General features: G+C 43.6%; 1 long non-coding RNA gene across 1 annotated transcript in view; it reads left to right on the top strand.

Annotated features, from left to right (window-relative positions):
- The window catches only part of LOC144246612 (uncharacterized), a 45,882-nt gene that overhangs the window by 742 nt on the left and 25,867 nt on the right, over window positions 1-19,273 (top strand). Inside the window, exon 2 of the long non-coding RNA XR_013340267.1 lies at window positions 11,922-11,975. This is a non-coding gene — a long non-coding RNA (uncharacterized LOC144246612). The remainder of the gene's footprint in view (window positions 1-11,921; window positions 11,976-19,273) is intronic.

Genomic DNA, 19,273 nt, shown 5'->3' with positions numbered 1-19,273 from the left:
TCCTACTCCCCGCATCAGCCATTCTTTGCCGTCCAAAGACGGATCCACCAACTACACGGCTCTCCCCGCGGTCCCCCCCCTCCCCATCGCCAGGCCCTGTGCGGGGGTGGCTCAACACTTTCTCCCGCCTACCGCGGGTCTCCCAGCCCGGCAGGCACAGAGGCAGGACCGGAGCTGGCAGTGCCCGCACTGGGCAGCGGGGAGGTTTCTGGCCAGCGCTTGGTCAGCGCCCGCTGCAGAGCGCCCGGCTCGGGCTGGGGGCTCCGTGCAGCCCGGCTGCCGCAGGGGCCGAGGAGAGCCGGAGGAGGAAAGCGGGGCTGCACACAGCGCTGCCTGTTGCAAACGGGGGAGCGGTCGCTCAAGAGCTGTCCTGCAGGAGTGGGAAGAGCGGCCGGGGCGGCAGCCGGTGCGCTCACAACAGCGCTGACAGCCTCGGGAAGGAGGCGGGGGCCCTACCCACAAACGCGGCCCTTTATTAGCCTCAATTCCCAACGCAGAGAGGGAGAGTGGGAGGTGGGGGTAGGGGAAACGCGCCCACTCCCAACGCAACGGATGGTATTCCTGGCTTGGAATCGGCTCCTTTTGTGTTGTGCTGCCAAAATGTTTAGATGACATTTTATTTGTGTGGGAGCAGTGACGTGGGCCTGAGCCAGAGCTGCTCCACAAAACCTCAGGCGAGGGGATTTCACAAATGGCACACTCGTACCAGGCGCTACCCTGTATGCACAGGGACACGCCAGCACAAGGCTGCACACTGCTGCTGCTTGTAAGCAAACAGCAGGGTGTGGGGAACAGGAAGGACCCTACTGTCCCCCAAATTCCACTGCTGCAGGAACAGAGTTCCCAGGTATGTGGCATTAGCAGCACATATGCCACCCCAGTGTCTTGCCATTGCTGTGCAGCGTGAGGAGAGGCACTGCCCACCTAATGCCATCCTCTAGCAGTGAGGCTGCAGCTGTGACAGGTAGAACTTGTTCTTAAGTTATAATCAAAGTTTCTGCAGTCCCGCTGGACCCAGAAGCAGCGCACGGCTGCTCCTGAAGGTCTCTGCACATCCAGAATCCCAGGCACCACATAGTAAAACTACTGTGGTGTTGGCAATTGCACCTATTAGCCAGTACCCTGCAGTGCAGTCCACCCAGTCCTATTTATCTTCTCAGCCTTGCTGGACACTGCTTAGGACCTAGTCTATGTCCAGATCCTGATCAGTCACTCCTTTGTGCAGCAGCATCCTTGACTTCATGGCCACCCTGACCAAGACAGGACTTGTGGGCACATCTCATTTTGCAAATCCTGCCAGCACAAAGCATTTATTTGTGTCCACCACATCCCTCTTTGTCACCACAAGAGCCCAGCTGTGCTGGACATGGCACAGAATGTGAAGGTGAACACTTGAATGAAGCCTAACATTTTATTTAGGACAATACTTCCACCGTTCCAATAGCAAGTGTTTTCTACCCTGCAGACTGAAGAGCCATTACTTACAATCGCCTCTGCGAGTGTCATCCTCACCTGCCACTCTTGGGGATAGTCCCAGACATTCAGTGCCGACTATGTCAGTGAGATTCCCCAATCCCTAATTTCTCAAGACAGCCAGCCACAGGAAGCTCTGGTGTTTCTGAAACAAATTCTAAACTGCCTTCATAAGTGCTTGCTTATTGCTGTTAAATGATAGGATGCACAGCTGGGGGAGTCCCACCGATGATGTGGGACTGCGAACTAAAATCTCCCCGCTCCGCCTCAGCAGTGCCGAAGAGAGCAGCAGCCGAGCTCTCGAATATCTTTCCTTCCCTAGAAAACAAAGGTAATGTGAGCAACACCCCCATCTCCTGCACGATTCGCGAACTGCGTGCCCATCGCCAGCACACAGGAAAAGGGGCTTTTCCAGCTTGTACCATCCCTGTTGCAGGAATAACAGATTTAGTTCAAAACCTGGCCTCTTGCATGACAGGGTGACAGTGAGGATGTCATCTGACAACCCTAGATTTGCACAGTCTATATCCAAGAATAGAAATTGAATAGTTCAACACAGTATCCATTACAGGCTGTTTTAAGCCCTGATCTAATCCATTATGATCTGCTTTAATCCCCACCCAGCTGCAAACATCCATTAAAAGAAGCAGGGGTTGGTATTATATTCTGTTGGACCATGTTGATTTTTAATTGATGTAGAGAAAACCATATGCCCTAACACCAGGCAATGCAGAGGATTTCTAAATAAGTAAGTAAATGTTCTGGAAGGCAAATTGTGGCACAAATACAAAGTAGCAGAACATGCCTATAACCGGGGGGAGCTGAGTTCAGTTAAGGAGAGAAAAGCAATTGGGGGAGTTATGTTTGTTTGGAGGGGGTGATTTGGATGGAAGAAGACAAATGACACTATCTAAAGAAAGAAACAAATAGAGCCTGGCAATTGCCAAAGCCTTCAAAAGCAGCATTGATTATTTGGGGTTTTCTTTTTTTTTTCTCCATTCCTATTCTGTGACTTTCATGTGGGAAAAAAATAATTGTTAAATGTCAAATTCTATCACACATATCAATAACTTCATCATCACCGCCTCCGCTGTAGATTGTAGACCTGCTCCCCAGTACCTCAACCCTTCTGTTTTGCCCAGCTCTGCCTCTCATTGCTCCATGTTCCTCTCCTCCTGCAGGATTGCACACACCCAGAACTCCCTGGAGGCCCACAGTGTGTCTCCCAGTCACTATCCCCAGGAAATTTCTGAGTGAGAGCTGGAACATGAAAGAAAGGGAGAGTTAGGTAAGAAATCATAAGAGGAAAATTTAGAGAAGGGGAAAAAAAATTAATGTCCCAGCTACACTGCAGTCTTTTCACATACTCGTATCCTCCCCTGAAAGTCTCCTGAACTACTCAAGCCCTCCCAAGGGAGGAAATCCCACACATACTAAAAGAAAAATCAATGCTTGCTCCAGTTAACTTTAACCTATTTATTACGTGTGAGACCAGTCACTGGAAAACAAAGCAGCTCTGTGATAATTCTGTCTTGTTTACCAAGAGCCTGAATCTACCTAAACAAAAATCATTAAAAGCTGAAGTATCCCTGTACCCTCAGACAAAACGTCACCTGCAGGCAGGGCCTCCACCATTTTTGCTGGTGCAGTACCAGCCCCCTTATGGGCAGATTTTCTCTGAGCACAGCCAGGGTGTGCAGCAGTCTGAAACACAGCAGGCCCGTGGCACCAGCAGACTTGCTGCAAAGCTCCTGAACAGGGACTGCAGAAAACTGCAGATGCTGCAAGAGGGAGTCTGGTTTCTGCACTGAACGATGAAGTGGGAGTCCAGCAGCCCAACACAGCAGCAGAAACACAGGAACCACATCGCAGCACACCAGAGGAGGTGTTTTACACAGCCTGGATCTAGGGACTGCGGCAGGACACTTGGTCTCAGCTGATCTTGGAACAGGGTCCTCCCAAAGTGGATCCCCTCACTGCATCACAGCACCATGGTCTCTCTGATCAACACCACTGACACAGTGCCCCAGGGCAGGAGAGGGAGCCACAGGCCACGCTGGGACTGCAGCAGGTGGAGGCTTAGCCAAGTGAAGAACTCCTCAGGATCTCACCTCAGGCTCACCAGCATGAGCAGATGTCACGTCAGGTTTGGTGACCAACTTGACTGCATTCCTCCTTTGGACTTTATCTATCTGAACACTGTATCTGTGGGGGACAGAAGAGCCCCTTTCATTCAGGGATGCTCAGAAAGCTGCACTCTCTTCACCCACTGATAAGGCTGCCCAAAAGGTGCTCAACCTGCACAGTGCAGGTAAGAGGCTTGGCAAGACACAGAACAGGCAGGGGTGTTTTCAATTTTCTGGGGAAATTCAGCAGGTTTTAAGTCATGTTTCTAGTTAATGTTGAGTTTTGTTGTTCATCTTAAAGCTAAGATAAGAAAATCCCTTTCTGCTGATAATCAGCATCATCAGGAATGCCAAAGAGCTTATCAGAATGGAATGAGTTCACAGATTTGCAGCATATACAAAGATAAATTGTGCAGCACACAAGTTCACAGTGTCGAATTCACTGCATGTTGAAGGTTCCATATATTTTTATCTTAGAGATTCCAATCAGAAATACAGAATCCCCCATCTCCCAGATTTCAAATCATTTAGGACCACAGTGAGATACTAGACTTTCAGAAGCATTTGCCAAGTTTTTGAAAATATGCTCCTTAGCATTACTTAGAGAGCTCTGGATCAGGACATTTGAACCTTCAGCCCCTCTTTGTCTTCTGAATTTAATGAGCTCACCTAAAAGCTGGGTCCAACTATGCCACACATTATGAAGAGAGGACAAATGATGGCTTAAGATGTTACAATATCCAAGAATACTCTATGAGTACTGATACCCATTTGGAGAAAAGCTAATTAAAACCAGAAATGTGGCTACTGTTCATTAGATCATTGATTCAGAGAGACTAAATGACCCTCATCTTCCTTCCCATCCCAGGGTATGTCTCAGTCTTGCAGGTTTCCCGAAGAAAAGAAATCTTCCTTATTGTTAGAAATTTTTTGCACCTGTCATCAGATTTTCATTTCTGGTTGTAAATGAAGCCTCATTCCTAAGAGGGTTTAGGATTGGCTTTACAGCCACCAAAAGGCAGAGTTCAAATACTATCTTGCTGTGCAAAGACAGTCTTTGTGAAAATGAAGCCTCCCCTATGCTTGTTCCATTCCTGCAGAAACAAGACCAAAAAATGACAAAGTGCCTTTTCCCATCCCACAGAGCACACACTGGGAGAATGAGGCTGATGTGGTCAGTGACACAGCAACAGTTCTCTCTCTCTCCAAGACTCATCCCTCCCCAGTTACCTTTTTCCATTTTTTTTTCTTCTTCCAGACAAATCTTTCCTTCTTCCACTCTTCCTCTTCCCTTCTTTGAGATAGATGTAGAAGGGGAAGGAGCTGGTATTGTTTCTCCTCTCTCCAAGCTAAATGCAAAGTGATTTCTCTGTGTGTGAGTGCACAGAGGCAGAATTTTCTTAGCAAGCTAGAGAGAAACAAGTCTGGCAGCAACCCCAGCTTTGATGGTGGGACTTCACAGGAGGATGTTGAACCTGCAACAGCTTGGTGCTCTTTTCTCTTCCACAACAAACACCACCTTTTAAGATTCTCACCTATGGCTATTTCCTTCCCTTCTTTTAAGAGCCCCAAACAAGAGAGAAATTGAACTACAGTACTGAGGAAAAACTTCATACTAGTCAACATGAAACAAAGGTTGTATACTTAGCACAGAATAAACAATTCAAGAAGAAAATTAAGAAAAATAACACAAAACTACAGCAGTAGGTAGCTGTCTGTAGGCAGGTGTTTCTTCCCAAGCCAGTCCTGGCAGTCCCCAGATATCCTGTGCACTGAATCAGCAATAAATAACTCCTAAAAGAAGTCAGGTTAAATCAAGTATCATGTAAACAGAGATTGAAATATTCTGAAGGAGAGAGTCTCAGGCAAATGTGTGCTCCCAGCACCTCTAAGACAGGAAGTAGGAGAGAATTAAGTGGCAGCTTTTACAGTCTTTGCAAGAATGTCTTGGCCAATAGATTCAACTCGCAGGGGACCAACTGAAGTTTCACCACCAAAGGAAATTAGGAAAGATAACACCATCTCCACAAAGAAAATAATGCAGACAGTGTGATGAATTCTGGTTGGCAAAGGCCAGGCATCACATCTGTATGTATTTCCATGATAAAATTGCCAATTACTAAATTAATAATAATTTAAACTTTAGCAATGCCTAGAGTTTCTGTCAGGCTCCAGGTAAAGGCCTGCAAATGCAGCAAAGCGACAATTCTTTCTCTGAAGTTTGGGTTATGACTTGAAGGAAACTTGCGTGTTGTTTTCAAGACAGAGTGAAAATGAGAACAGTTAAGGAGATTGATCTTCACAAAATAAAAATGTACTGGGGCAAATCAGGGAGTTCATCTGGGAAAGGAGGAGGAAAAACCTGCACAGGGATTTATTGCAATACAAAACCTGTCACAGGCAAAGGGTGGAGAGGCAAAAAAACCTGAAAGGTTTGGGAAAGTTCAAGGGAACCTCTTCCCTTGAAAGGCCACCTGACCACATTTGTTACTCCAACACAGAGTGTATTTATTCTATGTTCTACCAAGTGATTTAACAGTTTCCTTCTTTTGTTGGTTGTTTGAATCTATTCCTTAGCTTTGTTGCAGATGTCCACGTTCCAGTGCAGCACTGCAGAGACCACCCTTGTCTTTTCTCCCTTTTCTGAATCTGCCCAACACTTAGCACTCACAAGCAGAGGAGCAACCTCAAAAGGGTTAAAATTCAGGGACCCAAATGAAAATGCAATTAATAAGTCTGCTGCGTAAAAGATCCTGATGCTCATAATGCAATCTGCAAGGGCTGGACATTTTTCTTTGGGCTTCCTCCCCTCGGTGGCTGCGCTGCCGCACGGCGATGTCGTTAGCATTGATTTGCCGCAAGGTGCGTGTGCCACATCTGCAAGCTGCCAGGGGAAATGGAGGGAGTCTGTCTCCTTGAAAGGCTGCAATTACTTAATTATCCAAGGAAAATGACATGCAGATTTAACAGCACAGGGAAGGGTTAGGCACTCGCTTCCCCCATTCCCAAAGAATACAGAACAACCCTTCTCCGCTACGTGATCTCCATGCAAAGCTAACACTCCTGGTTTGTCATTATTAATTACCCAGCTCCTGTTCACTGGAATTCAGAGGTGTTGATACTTCACATCACCCCCAGCTATGCTTGCAATTCATAAATCATACTGAGAGGAGTTGCCAGGAGAGGAGAGAAAATACTAAAGGAAACTTGCAAGCATCTCTGAATAGGCAGCTGCTGCTCAAAGAGGCTGCATCCTCTGCACAGAGTCAGATGTAAACCAGGATTAGTGCTACAAAACAGCAAAAGACATGCCAAAAGTAGGCAGGCAAGACAAAGAAACAATGCATTCAGGCAGAAAAGTTAAAGGAAAGCAGATGGCCCTGAGGATTAACCTTTCATCTTCATATCCACAGGTTAGATCAGATCAGATGGTCTGATAAAAGCTCAAAGGCTCTATTATGATTATTAATCTGGAAGGGGTTGACTGTAGTTCAAACAGAGAAAGGTGGCAGTTCTAGTGGTCAAAACAGCACTGATTTCCCTTCTCCTGGAATTTAAAACCTCTTTCCCAGTTTTCCATTTGTAAAATAGATCTGAAATTGCCTCACCATATCAAAGGCAAAGTTCTGAAACGGGTTTTGGCCATCCCACACCTCCTACCCCTTTATACAGATAGAAATTCCACAGGAAGTGTCCACTCTCCTACTCACCACAGTGGCTGTGCTGAAACTATAGTGTCCTTTTGAAGGAACTGAGAACAGTAAGTTTTGTACCAAGGAATTTCTGTTCTTAAGCCAGTTAAGAGACTGGTGACCACACCTTGTTATTGACCCCACTTAGTTGCCCACTGGCTGGCAACAGGACCACACCAGATGAGACCTGGGTTAAAAAAAACCAAAAAGAGGTTGGGAGCATCTGGACCCAGATTTAGCCCTCTCTGTGAATGCTCTCCATTCACAGGGTTGCCTTATTGGGTAGGCTTTTTCCCTCCCCTTTTCAAAAATAATTTCAAAGTTACAAGTAGTTGAGTCTTGAAAGCAAGGTTTGTTGGAAAGGAATGGCAGCTTTTCATAGGGCTTGCAAGGTACCTCGAGGAAAAAGAGATACTTAAAGGCAGACAAGGCCTTCACTTGGCCACACAGCATCTCAAGTTCAGTTTTCTTATTTTGAGGGAAGGAAAGGATCTCTTTCTCCTTCCTCCTTTCTACATTTTGCAATTTAACCCAGAGAAACTAAAGATTTTAGGTCACTTTGTTCATTTTCCATTGTAGAGGGTGTATGTTTTCCCTTCCCTCACACTGCACCTCTTCAGTACTTTTTCAGCTTGGGAAGCATGACAATGTGGTAAAAGAAACAATGAAGTAACATAGAAACAGAGAAAAAGAAATCAGCTGGAAGTTATTCATTCCAGTATTCTATAATATACTGAAGGGAAAAAGGGACAAAGCAGAGTTAACATATCATCTTCAAAAATCACTGCTCTGAAATTCTGAAATATTGAGATTTCTGGTCTCAATGAAAATCACGGAAAAGAGAGATAAAAAAAAAAATCACAAATACCCTAAGATAGGTAATATTCTCTTTAAATGTTTAAATTTTTCTTAAAAGAATTTTTAAACAATGTTTTTTATTAAATGAAACCCTGAATTATTGAGTAAATTTTAGAAACAGCAGGTTTAGCCTGACACTTTGCTTTCCACAAGTGGATTTCTCATTACTACCATAATAGCATTTTTATGTTGCAATTAACTTTTCCCCTTCCAGACTGAACAGAATATTTCTTATTCTTCCTGCTAGACTTCCCTCCCTAGTCCCTTCATCACTGTATTACCAGCACAAGAGATTCAGAAGCTTTAAGCTCACAACTAAAGAGTTTTTCCTGCTTAGGTCTCTCATTGAGGCTCACCTTCATCACACAAGTAGACACAGGAGGGAGCTCAAGCAACCCCATTCACACTGAGGTTACATGTCTTCCTGCAGCAGCTGAAGTGATTTAATACCTCTAATTCTCAAATCAGGGTTCCTTTAGGTCTTGGGCTTCAATTTCCACACCTGCCAGAATAGAAGTCTCCCTTTTTAGCTAGCAAAACAACTGATATGTGTTCCCTCCATACCAGAAAAATAAAAATCTGTAGCAGAGTTGGCTGAGCTGAGAGCAGAGGGATGAAATTTTTGTTCACCAGATTTGGCAGCTGCAGATTTGGCTGCACACACACCTGCAGTGTAACACTGCTCTTAGTACTGCTGGCTGAACCCTCACTGCCTTTTCTATTTGCTCTTGCTTGTCTACTTTTTCTCCTTGCTAGACCTCACAAAGAAAACCCTAGGAATTTCTCTTCTTTAGCCTCCTCCTATTATGCCTAAAATGGAAGTCCATGGGTGCAGGCATCTCCTGGGGAACAGGGAGCAGGACTTCCTTCTCGTCAGAGGATTTTTGCATTTGTCCAGCCACCAAGGCAAAGCTCTTGTAAGTAATGCTCATTTACCCTTTCTATTCCTTTCTACAACAGATTTCATACCCCTTATTTTGTCTCCCTTTTCCATTGCCCTTAATAGGAGTATTTCATGGAATCATGAAATGGTTTGGATGGAAAGAGACCTTTGAAGGTCATCTGATTCCATCCTGCCTGCCATGGAGAGGGACACTTTTCATTAGACCAGGTTGCTCAGAGTTCCATCCAACCTGGCCTCGAACACTTCCAGTTATGAGGTATCCACAGCTTCCCTGGGGAGCTTTACCAGTGTCTCACCCCTTTCATCATTAAAAAAATATTCTTTATGCTCAATATAAAATATCCCTTTTTAGTTTAAAACTGATTCCCTTTGTCCTGTCATTACAGATGGTCATGAGTCATTCCTGTCCTATAAATTCCCTTCATGTACTGAAAGGCTGCAGTGAGGCCTTCCTGGAGCTTTCCCTTCTCCAGGATGAATAAAACAAAAAGTTTCAGCCTTTCCTGACAGGAGAGGTGCTCCAGCCCCTGATCACTTTTGTGGCCATTCTCTGGACTTGCTCCAACAGGTCCTTTCCTTTCCTGGGCTGGGTGCTCCAGAGCTGGGCACCATACTCCAGGAAAGGTCTCAGAGAGCAGAAACAAATGGGCAGGGGAACCTCTCTCAACCTGCTGCCATGTTCCTTTTGATGCAGGTTGGCTTTCTGGGCTGCAAGCACACATTATCATCTTATGTCCAGTTCTTCAGCACCAAAATAAAAATATTCGAAAGCACCTCTTTAACCCAAGTTCATAATCCTCATTAAAAATGAAGCAGTGCATGAGAATCCAAAATAAATTCTTACAGGCACCTAAAATTAATTCATTAAAGGGAGAACCTGCAGCCATTGCCCCCAGCAGCTACTGTCACCTGTTTCCACATCACACACACAAGGTCAGGGAGCCCTGGAGGCAGCTGACATCATTAAATGAAGATTTGGATCAAATAATCTCAAAGTAAATCAACTGTAAGCAGACACCAAGATTAAGTGTTTGCTCATTTGCCAGAACATGACCAAAAAATTTTTATTTTGGCACATATTTCTATAAAGAATAGAATAGGCACTGACAGTGTGGCCTATTATTCTAGGTTTTCCTTCTTTCTCTAACATGAACAGTGTCAGGTAAGTTCTGGAGACAAAGATAGTTTTGTTCTACCTTTTTCAAAAGAGGTTTTGGAGGATGTGATTATTTACTGTATTTCTGTGCAGTCCTCACACTACAAAACCTAGCTTAGGCATTACCTTTGCACACCAAAGCAATAGTGATCTGTAACAGTTCCAGCACCAAGAATGAACCTGGATGTATTAGAAGATCCCAACAGAAATCACATGTCCAGGAGGACTTCATTAGTTATAAGGAAGATTATTGACGTTTATCTTCTTCCTTATTTCCCTAATTTCTGCTGCTCATGATTGATGCAGGGATGTGATTATTAGCAGCCTTTTTGGTGAGATGCACTGGCTGCTGCTAGTTGTCCTTTTTCCAGTTAAACCCATAGAGAAGTCCCCAGCTGCTGCATTATCTTTCAGGCTTCTCATAATTTGCAAGGCGAGATCACTCTTCATTTGAGGGGGGAAAAACTGGCTTGATTTAATTTTCCATTTCTCCATTTCCCTTGTATCTAGAGGCCCAGTTTTAGAAAAGGTCTGTTTTTCTGCATTGAGATGGTGTACTTTACATCCCTGAAGAGAACAGACATTCCACATTACCATCTGAGCACACTCAGTGGGGTATTGGAGTGCAGAATTCTCAGTCTGTTCCTCTGCCTCATTCATTACTGAGCAAATACCTCCACAATGAACCAGTGTGTTGGCAACCCCATCTGCTCTGAATATACCCTGCCACCAGAGGAACCAACAGAATGTGTATGGCATTCCTGTCCCCTTCTTCCAGCAGATCCCAGAGGGCTTTGCAAACTGCATAAGTCTTAAATGGGAATGCAGGTTATATATTGATTTTTTTTTAAGTATTCAAAGGATGTAAAGTTAGAACAGGCTCAGCTGGGCAACTATGATAGTGTCAATGGCAAACTTAGCCAAAGAACCCAGAAACCTTGATGCTGTTCTGCCTTCTGGTCATGTCTTCTGCACCTTAAATTCATTTCGCTCACTGTTCTGAGCAAAAGTCTGAAACTTGTGACAGGGACTGCATTTCACCTCTAAGGGAAGTTTCCCCTTATTTGTATGCTCCCTTTCCCTATTCTACTGCCTCAGAAGTCTCATTCTGTCCCAGACTTGCATATTGGCTTTCCACAACCCTCCTCATCTTGCATGGTACATTGATCTATTCTTGCTGAGACTGAAGGACACAGGTGCCTGCAGGAGTAGCATTTATGCTGGTTTGCATAGCAATGATTATAAAGTCCAATCAGCAATTCCTTGCCAATATTTCCCAAGAGAAGCAATATTAAAGCCTAGATTTTTACAATACTCTCACTAACAAAAGGGTTTCATACTGGAAATATCTTCTTAAAATATGTGGGCACTGCTATTTAAATACAAGCTCCAGTCCTAATCCAGTCCTGAAGACTCAAACACCCAGAATAAAGTGTGAAAATCAAGCTATTTCATGACTACACAGTTCCCTGCCACACAAAACCACCTCCAGCCTCTGCTCACCCCTGTTTGCAGAGAGAAGTTCACTTATCTCTTCCAGAGACAACACATCCAGACACGCAAACCCCTGACAAGCCCAGCAGAGACTGATGCACTTTGCTTCCTTGCAGAATGCTCAGGGCACCTGCCCTGGCCCCCCTGATTGTCACCACGAGAGTCACAAGGGAAGGGATGTATCTGCCACCTCACTTCAACTCTTTTCTGTCTTACAGAGAAGAGAATGCAAGGGAACCTGAGGAAGGTGAAGAAGGAGGTGCAAAGAGGAGGTATGTCTTTACTGGTGATCAGAAGCATGAAACTGCTCATTTTGGTGCTTCTTTCCTCTTCTTTTCCTTCCCCAAGATTTGTTTTTAAACAGAATTCACAGAGGTCATCTACTTTTTCCTAGCTACTTTTCTACGTTTCTCTAGAAGAGGAAATAAAGCTGTATATTTTCAGCTAAACTATATTCGTTATTGAGTGTTTTGCATTGTTCTTAGCAGAAAGGCTAAATGTTTATTAGAAAATATTTTGACAAAGGAGAAAACTAATTTCCAGCTAGGTCTAGCTGTAAGAAAGGTGAGCATGGCTCACTGAGTCTGTAACTGTATCAAAGGTTTTAAAACATGCCAATTTAAAATCTAATCCCAGTGCCCTTGCATGAGTGGTCCTATTAAAGAGAGAACAAATTTACTTTTTGCCTTCAGATTTATACTGGTTGTCAATATAAGCAAATGAGAATGAAAGAAATTCAGAACCACAGCCTGTTCTAAGCTGCACCACTTCAAAGAAACTCGCCAGGAGATAAAGGATGTGCTTTTAATTAGCACTGGAAACACAGAGTTGAATCCAGAAGATATAGTTTTTAAGTTAACGAAGGTGGTATCATTTATACACTCCAGTATCTCTGAATCATACAATACATTTCAAAGACAAAAGTTAGGATGCCTCCCTCATTAGGCATTTATGGTAACTGCTAGGTATGCACTCACCTTCCTTTGGTTACTGAGGTTTAATCAAACAACTCTTGGACACTCCACCTGAACACTGTGTTTTGTAAGCATCCCTGCATCTTGGTGATGTCTGTGTGTAAGCATCAAAAAATGATTGCTCAATTCTCAATATTCTACCACTTGTGATATTTCCAAAGTAAAAAATTCTTCCTTCATTGGGAAATAATATCTAGGCTAAAATAAAATTGTGAAATACTAAAAGAAATCTAGCCTCCTCTATATTAATCTTAAAACATTTATGATAGACCAAGGCATTGAATTTACAGATCTAATGAGACCTTTGTGCTCTAAGTCCTCAGTTTATAAGGGAGGAGAGTAGGTTTCACCACTGCTTGGCCACCTGGCTCAGAAAAACTCTTCTCATAATTGCAAAAATGGAAGCCAAATTATTGTTTTTTCTGGTCCTATTGATGCTAAATCTGCTTAAATCCCCTGTAAAGCCTCCTTAGTATGGACATAAATTACAATCACCCTATGACTCCCTAAGCAACAAACAGGAAACTGGTCTGTGTGAAAATAAGACCTGCTGAGTGACTATCTCTTGTGAAAATCTGGCTATTGATGACAAGAAGACATAGAACAGGACAAAAATTGTCTCTGGTGTGGGCAGAACAAGATGTTGACAACATTTTATTGAAGTGTAAAGTAAACCTTGCTTTCACATAATAAAATCCTGATCTAAAGGTGGTCAGTGTTACAGTACATCTTGTATCCATATTTCTGGTCAAGTTGGTTTCTTACTGATAAATAAGAATATTGAGGTAAGACCAGTGAAGCCCAGAGCAGTAATCACAGAGTCATGCTTTAAATAGACCAACAGTTCCACTTGAGGACAAGACCCACTACCCATGTGCTCAGTCCTTGACAACAGAAGTTAAATAAGATCAGGGTCAATCTGTCTGCAATCCTCGTGCTTAGTCCAGCCAGCTTTCACATTGCTCCTTCAAACCAGCCCACACCTCAGTTTAGCACCCCTCAGACCAATGCACTGAAAAGAGAGGTTCATCCCTCTGCAGTCACTCTCCCAACCACACTGCCTCCAGTAACTACTCTAAGCATTTCCAGCTTTCCTCTTATTTCTTTTTTCCCCATTGGTTTCAATCCTGCATCACAAATTCACAAAGCTCCTGTTGAGTTAATCTCAGAAAAAGGATCCTAGCCCAAAATGAGGTTTTCAACAGTTCTTGGCAGTGGCTTAAATTAAATTTCTTTGAGCAACTGGGACAAAATTTTACCAAAAGCTCTTTTAGGCATATCAGATAACCCCACTCCAGCTCCAACAGTATTGGCACTTTTCGCTGTACTGCACTTTGCCATCTTCTTTGCTCTACAAATGCCATGTATATTACAAATAATAGGCAGACTGAAATCCTACACCATTTCTTTGAGCCCTTTTTCTCCCCCCCTCCCCCCAAAAAATACAGAGACAGCTGAAGAGCACAAAGATATTTATTTTCCCAGAAAGAGCAGCAGTGCTTTTATTGACTAATGCTGGCTTGGCACAGGAACTCTGATTAACTCCTATCATGTTAAGTCACGTTGTTTGCAAATTGCCTCCACTTCCCTCCCTCAGCCTCTCCACCAAAAAACCCCAAGAACATCCCACATATTCAAGGAAAAATGGTAGTATCAATAAAGGAAAAAAATTGAGAAGTTTCATTCTCACTTTTTAAAGGGCACGTGTTTCTTCAGAGGCAGAGATGATAAGGCTTTCATAATGTTTGCTGACCTGAAAAAAATACTGTATTTCCAGAAGTGTGATGGAATTCTATTCCATTAATTCATTTACATTGCATCCCCCATAAGATTAGGAACAGAACCCTTTCTGTCTCCCCTGTCAGCTGACATTCCACATCACAGCTAGGCTGAGGCCACTGTCATGCCCCATTAAGCATTAGAGGACTTTGCTCAGCCAATACAAGTATTTAAAAACTCCCTAGAAAGCACATTTATCAAATGGACCCACAGTTGTGTAAAATCAAAGTTTTTATATGTACCATATTTAATACGCAATGGACTGTCAAGCACCTCCAGCATGCCAAATTGCCACAGCTCATTGCATCTCCTGGCTTATGAATGACACATAGAAGCACAGCCCCTTTGATATGCCTACTTTTTCCATATTTTTATTTCCTCAAAAAAAAAAAAAAAAAAAAAAATCAAAGATCAATTCTAAATATAGAAGCAACAGACAAAATTTAGCACAGAACATAACCTAAAAAGGATCATAACGTCCATGTCAGATCACAGCAAGACTTATTCACCTGTGTGGGAAAACTAATACATATATTCACATGCCCCATAAAATTTATGGCCTTCATTTTAAAACAAAGGTGACAAATACTTGTGCAATTTAGAAAATGGACCACTTTTCATGATTTAGCAGAGACACACACAGCATACTGTGTTCCAATTACAAACTAAATGGCACACATTCACTGGCAAATGGGAAACAGAAAATTATTTGCTTTGAATGTGTTGAATCATAAGAGAGAATTTGAAGTGGCACAGCACAGAAAACATCTCCAGCATGCATTTAATCCACACAGATCAATGCTTGAGACTTCACGTATGAATTAGTGACCAGCACAACATCAAATGCTCCTGTTCACACCACAATAATAGCATTACACAGCCTGACAGTAAAACATTCATCTACTCATTGCTCTGTGTTTGCTGTTGCTGGAAGCTCCCCAGAAAGATCTGTCACTTTTGAACTCACGTGTGAAATATGCAGGGCATGGCCTCACATTCAATGTAACTGGCTGTGGCCAATTTAAAAGTCACATGAGAAAGATGGATAAAAGCTCAGAGTTTAATGCTGGGAAGAATTGCAGTGGTTTTCCAGGGCATGCCTCTCTTTCCTCCTTTTACCCTCCTTTGGCACTGGAACAGCCCTGGGCAAGAGGCAGCAGTCAGGTTGTACTGAGGGTAAAATAGAGCAACTCAAAGCCAATAACACAGGAAAGGCATTGGGACCAGCATCTGTCCCTGGGAGGTCAAGAGCTACCAGAACACTGGTCCTGACTCATTTCTGGCTTATATTGCCCTACCTCCATGACCTCCATGACCTGTGAGAGAGTTGTAAATAAAAGCTCCACTAAACTCAAGGCATTACTCAAAATTTACACCAGGAGCTGAATCTATCAAGGTACATCCAAAGCATGTGGAGTTAAGAACATATATAATTATAGGAAAGGCAAACACAGCAAAATAGGGACTTAAAAAGGTGAATAATGAAGAGAAAGCAGCACTCAAGTTGTTGTTCATACCCTTCTACTTCCATGCAAATGAAACAAACCTGAATGCTTGCCTGAACATGAGGGTAGGAAAAGCCATTCATCACATTTACTCCTCATCCAGCACCAGCTCCACAGCTCATCTTCCTGAAATGAGGTTTACAAAGGTGCTGAAACAAATAGAATATGTACCCTGCAGTTGTGTTTCAAACAGGAAAAGGTGTGCCCATCAGCAAGGGGACAGGCTTAGCAAATCCAAAACCCTGCAAACAGGAAAAACTAGCATATTATCTTCTAGAAGAAAAAAGTAAAACTACAATTTTAAAAATCCCTGTAGAATCAGGAAGAGGCTGGAATAATCCCACTGTCCTTTCTTGTCTCATTTGAACTGAATACAAGAAAGGCCTGAGGCAGAGCTACCAGCCAGGAGCACATCTCAGGAACACAAACCTGAGGAGAGATGCTGCAGAGGTGGACAGCTTGTGGAGATATGGGACCTCCCCACAGCAGCAGTGCAGTGTAACCCTCAACAACATCTTTGGAAAACACATTCCCTCCTCCACCAAAGCTCCAAAGCTGTGCATCATTCTGAAGTAGAAGAATAATGTCACGGTGGTTACAATCAAACCATACATTATGCCAAAAGGTGAAAAATTCAGCTTTGTATTATACATAATGTATATATACATTAAGGGTGATCCATGGATTCTTTCAAATCCCAGTCTCTCCCAAGTACTAAAAACAAAGTCCCAGACCTCCCTTCATATTTTGACAGAAATGGCAAATCTCAGGAAAAAAACAAACAAACAAACCAAACAAAAAAAGCAAAATCAAGGGGGCAAGCTCAGTGCAAACTCAAGAAAGCCTCAGTCTTTTCCCTAGACTGCACTTTTCATTCATTTTGTCTTACAGCACAGTACAAATTGCTGAGCTAAAGAATCTCCTGATTTCAAACATAAAAGCACAGAGTAACAAGGCCATGGTCTGAAGGATCACTGCTTTGCCTTTCTCATAGCCAGATAATCCTTGCTCTGTTCTGCACAGAGAAGGAAACTGTCCACCCTGTTCACACCACATCCTCCGGGACAGATGAGCACCCAACATACCGAAGTGGCTTCCCCCAATACACTCCCTGAATTTTTAGTTATTTAAAAAGAACAACAGCAAACAAAAGCTCAATTGTGAGTACATCCTGAACTTAAAATCATCTAGAAAAGACCTTCCTTCATTCCCTGCTGTAGCTTTTTTTATCGCTGCCAGCTACACCGCAGTGCCCTAGGGTAAGTCACAAAATTCTCCATTCTTTTGAGACAGAAATAGTTCAGTTTAGAGAAGGAGCCATTGTCCATGTGACGAGATACATGTACCTGATGTCAGCACTGGGTTTGGGAAATAGGAAACCAAATTGAGAGAGAAGAGGGAGAACTTCATTGTAATACAAATGCACCCACATCAACAGGATTTGGTTTAGTACTCTGGCAAGAACTCCTTACAGAGGTACTGAAAATGCACTTAAAGATCACATCACACCTGGGACTCTGTGATATTGGATGTGATGCAGAGACTGTCACTGCCAAGAACTGTTTTCATACTAAGCAGACTGTATAAAGAATAGGAAGATAAATTAATAATCTGTAGCCATCAAACCAGCACTGCCTTAAAAGAGCTGGAGAGCAAATGCAGATTTCATATTGTGCATGAAGGAGCAGCAGGTATCAGACACAGTGCAAACTACCTGAGAGCCTGTCTCATGCATCCATGCTTAAAGAGCTCATACCAGCATAGCACATGAACCGGCACACCAAGTTAAGAATAAACATTACACATTAAAGTCTTCACAGGGTTTTGAATGTGGGGCTGTTGTGACTGAAGCACAGGACCTGGCAGTTCACCTCACTGAACCTCATACAACTGGCATTGCAATCCACCATGCCCAGATCCCTTGGCCTTCCTACTCCCCAGCAGATCAACACTCCTGCCCAAGTCAGTGTTGTCTGTACGCTTGGTAAGACTGGCCTCAATCCCCTCCTCCAGATCATTGGGAAGGATGTGAAAGAGGCCTGGCCCCAGCCCTGAGCCCTGCAGAGCACCAGCCATGCCTGGCTGCAGCAGCATTCAGCACCCCTGGGCCCAGGCACGCGGGCAGGCTGCTCCCCAGGGAGGTGTGTTCCCACCCATCCATCTGCAGATGGCTTCTCCAGGAGAATGCTGGGGGAGACAGGGTTAAATGCTTTACTAAAGTGCAGGCAGACACATCTGCAGCCTTTCCATCTTCCACTAGGCAGGTCAAGAAACAGAACAGGTTGGTCAAGCAGGACCTGTGTGTCCCAGGCCACACTGGCTGGGACTGATTCCCTGCTTGTCCCATATGTGCTGTGTGATGTCACTGCTCCATAACATTGCCCGACACTGAGCCAAACACGCTCCTTTCCATTAGTCCATCTGTCTCTTCTGTGCCAAAAGACAGCACAGAACAAGAGTCAAACTCATTCCTCAGACCAGAAAGAGAGATGAATTCCCAAACACAGCACTCCAGTTTTAAATGCTCAGCTCTTACAGACTGATTTCTGATCTGACTTCAATACTGTCAGGATTGTGGTGGGAGGATCACACTCCTCAGTTTGACCCCTTGGCAGTGATCCCTGGAGCACAATCAGAGCAATCAGGCAAAATGTGGAGCACACATTGTAAAGGCAGGGTATGTGATTAGCTTTGAATCTCCATATCAGGTCTAAGTCAGCAGCTCCCAGTGCTTGTGGTAGCAGGGAAGGCAGATTCCAGCAGCAGCAGGATGGGGATGCTGGCCTGGCTTTCCACCATAAGAACTATTTCTGTAACAGCATTTTCTGAAACTGCATTTTAGGAGGATGTTACAGCCTCCCTAGTAAGGAGAGAAAGGGAATATGACAAGAACCAAGTAAGCCCACTCACATGTTCAAAGACAGAGAATTACAGTCTATAGCTCTGATACGAAATGGTAACTCCAAGCCTCCAGCTGTCTTCCCTTGCCAGAAGTTAGCAAGCATCTGCTACAAGCATGCACCTCTGTGGCTTGCTGTCAGGCATCACCAAAGGCTGGAGAGATGGTAGATCTACAAAGAAAGCAGAGACTCAAGGACCAGCATTTATGTCACTTCCCTCCCTTTTCCAGGGTAAGGACCAGCATTACAGTCTGCTGAAACGTCCAAAAGAGGAAATTAATTATATAATTGTTAATGATTTTAATTAATGTTTCTATTAGATTTTGCTGACAATTGTCATACAATTTAAAACTGGTTGTGGATCAAATCAAGGATAAATGCACACAATCTCCTCTGTGCCAACCAGCCTTCC

The sequence above is a fragment of the Lonchura striata genome, chromosome 7, assembly GCF_046129695.1.
Source record: "Lonchura striata isolate bLonStr1 chromosome 7, bLonStr1.mat, whole genome shotgun sequence".
NCBI lineage: Eukaryota > Metazoa > Chordata > Aves > Passeriformes > Estrildidae > Lonchura > Lonchura striata.
Note: the sequence above shows the minus strand (reverse complement) of the source record. Positions and strands in the feature narration are given on the sequence as shown.